Source organism: Capsicum annuum, chromosome 1 (assembly GCF_002878395.1).
Source record: "Capsicum annuum cultivar UCD-10X-F1 chromosome 1, UCD10Xv1.1, whole genome shotgun sequence".
NCBI classification, from domain to species: Eukaryota; Viridiplantae; Streptophyta; class Magnoliopsida; order Solanales; family Solanaceae; genus Capsicum; species Capsicum annuum.
Genome location: NC_061111.1, coordinates 194478592 through 194483705, shown reverse-complemented (window position 1 = coordinate 194483705; position 5114 = coordinate 194478592). Strand labels below are relative to the sequence as shown.

At 28.1% G+C, this 5114-nt stretch overlaps 1 long non-coding RNA gene across 1 annotated transcript in view; it reads right to left on the bottom strand.

Annotated features, from left to right (window-relative positions):
- The window catches only part of LOC124891408, a 9476-nt gene extending 4757 nt beyond the window's left edge, over window positions 1-4719 (bottom strand). The window contains exon 1 of the long non-coding RNA XR_007049684.1: window positions 4385-4719. This is a non-coding gene — a long non-coding RNA (uncharacterized LOC124891408). The remainder of the gene's footprint in view (window positions 1-4384) is intronic.
- Between the last annotated feature and the right edge of the window lie 395 nt (window positions 4720-5114).

Below are 5114 nucleotides of genomic sequence, written 5' to 3'. Positions count from 1 at the left end.
CCCTACCTCCAACACTCCATTTCTTCATCTTCTTCATACCTCCACCCCGTTTCTTCGTAATCCCCTTCCTATAAAATCCTAATTGATCCAAAATTTTATTTTTCGACAACCAAAAAGGGTTCAAGATTGATGAATAAGTTTGATTCTTGGCCAAGAATTTCATGTTATGCGAATACCATCTATGCCATTTTTTTGAATTTTGGACTGTTTATGCCATTTCTGTAGACATTTTTGAGTAAAATTAAAAATTTGGGAGTTTTGGGATTTTGGGTTTTGGTTAATGTGAAAGAATTTGGATTTGAGATTTTGTGTATTAATTTATTTTTGTGATCATGTACTTGTATTCAGTTCATTGATGAATTTGCTCAAGTTAATTTTACATTTGATGAAGAAAACAATTCATTGAAAAGCTTGCAACAATGGTGAAAGAATGAGAAAAAAAGGATGCTTTTATGTGAAGAAGAAAAAGAAGAAGAAGAAGAAGAAGGAGGAGGAGGAGGAGGAGGAGGAGGAGGAGGGGGGACAGGGCATGGGGGCTGCTGTACTGAAGAAGAAGAAAAATGAATTGGGGTGGGGTAGCGTGGGGTGGCGGTAGAGGCTGTGAAGAAGAAGAAAGAAGGGGGTGGGGTCTATTTTATTTATATAAAATATATATTTTTATAAAAAAAATATATATATAAAAAATATACTCTTATAAAATTTAAAAATATGTATAAGAGTATATCATATATATATATATATATATATATATATATATATTAGAAGAATATATAAAAAGTAAGTGTGTGGGATTATTTTTTTTTGAAAAAATTATAATTATTACGTGGCAGTGATATGGTACTGATGTGGCAGTGATTTGGCAATGGCGTGACGCGTGTGTAGTGCACTCTCCGTGTGAGAGTGGGATTTTAATTTTGAAGGTGAATTTAATTCACTTGAAAGTTGTTAAGGGGTGTAAATAAACGAAAGTTAAGGTTAAATGCTAAAGTGAGTTTGGAGGACAAGTTCAGGGGTAAGAGGGAGGCTTTGGATTTTTCAGTTGTAGATCTCCAATAAATTATGTGGCGCTTTCATAATTTTTTTTCGTGTTTTTGGTCAAACATTTGATCGGTTTGGTACTTGGGATTAGAAAATACATAGTGAGATCAAGAATTGATTTTTAAGATTACTTTTTTTAAAAAATAAATAAATTGAGTGTTAATATTGAGAAGAAACTTTTATTTTTGTACTAAAAGGTCACTTGGTAGGGTGTATTAGGAGAATTACTATGTATTATGCATGATATTATTTAGTACGACTATGTTTGGTAGGATTTTGGATCTATGTATGTATATCTAATATATGTATTAGTTATATACGTTGCTTGGTATAATATGATATATAATTAATATCTTTCATTTGATGGTATCAGGAGTCAATTTTTCATATTGTTACTCAACTAGGAAAATGTCCCATTAAAGTCACTTATCTTTTTTTGATTTCAATATTATCATTCAATTTTATACATTTTTCTTACAAACTAACAATGACTAAAATAGTCCTTATTCTTTGAGAGAAAAATGACCAATATATTGCTCGTTAAATCTTGAATTTAGATTGTCTTTATTTTTCGATATGAAATATTAATAAGCCTCCAACTATATTTCATGTTTTTACTTCATAAATTAAATTTTTTTATATATTTTTATACATAAGTACACAATGTTATTTAAAAAGACGTATCATAATATTAAAAAATAAAAAATAAAAATAAAAATAAAAATTTAGAGATGTATTTAGATTTTAAAGTCAAGTTGAAAAGGTAATATAATATTTTTTCAAAATAATATCACAAGATTGATAAAAATAATATTTGAAAACTTTAATATTTATAAATTACACAATGATTATATGAAATTTCTTAATTTTATATGATGTTGAATGATTTATGATTTTATCTTATATCCTTCATCAATATTTTAATTTATTATTGAAATTTCTTAAAATAGTTATATATAAATTTTTTCTACTAGCTAGAAATCCTAGTTATTTTTTGTTCTTTTTATTTTTGTTTGGGGGCGGGGAGAATGAGGGTTGAAAGAAGCCATCATCTTCTATATGTCACACCCCTTTTTTGTCTGAGGGGTCGAAGGGTTTTTTCAATTAAAGTGACCATTTTGAATAGTGATTAGTTTTACTATTTCTAGAGTCGACATTTGAAATTGAGTTGTGGTATTCCAACTCTCCTTATTGAATCCCTAATCAAAAGAAATGACTCTTTGTTGGTCTGCGAAAATAGAAGACCGGATAAAGAATTCTATTGACCGAGGAGAAGGTGTGAGGTCCCCCTCGAGTCCCGTGATTCTAGCACGGTCGCTTTTATCAACTTATACTTGACTAAAACTATTTTGGGTAAATTATGTCTGTAGGCCTTGATTAGCTCATTTTAATATCTAGTATCTATCTATACCTCTTGTATTAAGTTAGTGGAAATTAATTTTAGGACTATCTTTGTCGAGGTGCAATATCGCATCCTCGAATTATTTTTAAATATCTCAGAAAGATGCGTACATGACATTCTTAATTAAGACAAATATATTAAGCGTGACTAGAGCGTATCTAATATTAAAGGCATTCGTACGTCTTTTATAACTCGAGATAATTTTTCTTATTCATTTTTTCATTCTTTTCTTAAAAATTCACAATGAGTTTTGGATTAGTCCATAACTCGTCTCTCTCCCTTACGAATAGTTTTTTCCTCTCTTTTCTTTTATCCATAACAATAGGTTTCGAATAAAACCGTAACCTATCTCGGTCATTCTCACCTTAGTTAATTTGATTAAAAAGTAAAAGAAATTTGGTCTAGGCTTGGAGAATATAAATAGATACTATTTCTTTTTTTTTTTTTTTAGAACGACAAGGATTAATTCAACAATTGGCGAACAAATTAATATATAAGCTTAATAAAATTACTTCAAAACCAAATTAACATAATGCTTAACAAATTTACTTAATAAAGCTATATTTGAAAAACTTATCACAACGAAATATATAAAAAAAGGGGAAAACAACAACAACAACAATAATAATAATAATAATAATAATAATTAGCTAACAACAATTTTATTTTCTTCTTAAAACTGTTATTCATTCACTTTTTTAATCTTTTTTTAAAGCTTTCTTTATCATTTTTGTCATCTGTCCACTCGTTTTTTTGTTTGTTTTCTCTCTTTTTTTTTTAAAAAAAAAACTTGTACGTGCATGTGATTTTTTAGTGTGTGCACGTCTTTTCTCCTCCTCAATTGCTTTGTCTTAAAATATCCAGACAAGATCTATAAATTATTCTCATATATATATGACTTATCACTACTTTAGAGGTAAAGGTATGGACTGCGTACATCTTATCCTTTTCAGATCTCAATATGTGGGAATACACTGAGTTTGTTGTTGTTGTATATGACTTGTCAGCTTTTTCTTTTCCTGTCTTACTCTATTGGAAAACCTCAAAACAAATACTCCCTCCATTTCAAAAAAAATGATCTACTTTGACTTAACACAAAGTTTAAAAAAATAAAGAACACTTTTGAATCTTATGATCTTAAATTAAAGTTGTGTCAAATGTACCAAAATACCCTTTAATTTTGTGGTCCTAAATATGTCATGTGGAAAGCAGAACTTAAAGTATTGTAAAAAAAAAAAAGGGATCATTCTTTTTTAAACGGACTAAAAAGAAAAATAGATAATTCATTTTTAAACGGAGAGAATAGCAGAAAGTAAGATAAAAACTAACTCAAAAGACCCATCTAGCCTGACATCGACTAATTTCACGGATTACCTATTTCCTACCACCATCAACACAGGAAATTTCTATGAGTTAACACGATCAACTCGCTACTTTGATGTTTGGCATTTTCCAGTCATCAAAAAAGAATGGTCTAACAAGTTGTTCCTATAATAACTAATTCTTGTGTCTATACATCTTATTTCACTACAACTAAAATAATGGAGATTGATGGAAGCATCAAAGCAGACAAATGACAATCCTAATTACTGATCTTTCTCCAATAAGACCCGAACTTTAAATTTCCTTCGTGTTTGAAATATTGTACAACGGTGTCTTGAAAACAAACATATTATCACCGTTAAGATTGCATGTCAACTGAATATAACCTTACATTTTTTAATACTAATAACTTAAAATTATCTCATTCAATATTCGAAACTAGTCTAGTTAACCTTACTTCGGAATGGCAAACTAGTTATAAATAAAGATATAATGTAAATTATATAAAAAAAATAATAAATTACACATAATGAACAATATAAAAGTCATGGAAATAACTTTATTCATGCTTCAATTCACATAGAAAACTTATAAAATAACCAGTACGGATTCGATAAGAACCTGTCTGGCGAATTGAAGCAAAGCACGAACAACATCACCAAAAACTGAAACGAAACCTGAACTCGATCCGCTACTTCCTTTTCCTTCCTTCTTTCTTGTTTTCATTACTATTTTTTTGTTTTTCTCCCTCTGTTTTTTTTGTTTTCTCCTTTTTTTCTTGTTGTCAATGTTTTTCTCTTGTTTCTTATCCCCGTGTGCTCCCCTTCTTGTGTGTTTATATAATGGTATGTATGTGTATATAGAAGGTTGAAGTGTGAGGGAATAATGGGGAAAGTGGGGGAAGACGTGGGGTTGGGTAGGTTTTATAAGTATTTTTTCCTGTTTTTTGAAATTTATTTTTTAGTAATAAATTAAAGCATATATAAAATAAATAATAACAATAAAAATAAAAGAATATTAGCTAATTAATTTTTTTTATATCTAAGATAATACAATAAAAGTTCATAAATAGCCTAAAATAAATATAATTAAAATAATACTAAAACTCCTAGTTTATTTATTAAAATTAAAAGAGAAATATATTTTTGAATTTTTTTGTATTATTTCAAGAATAAAAAAGTAAAAATAAAAATAAAAATAAAAATATCCCAAAATGTAATTTTATTTATTTATTTATTTTCAAATAAAACCTATTAAAAATGAAATAGGAGAGTAAATAAATATTGGACAAAAATATAAATATTTAATGTCAAAAACAGGTTAAAGCTTAGGAAGGATCAAAATCACGTGT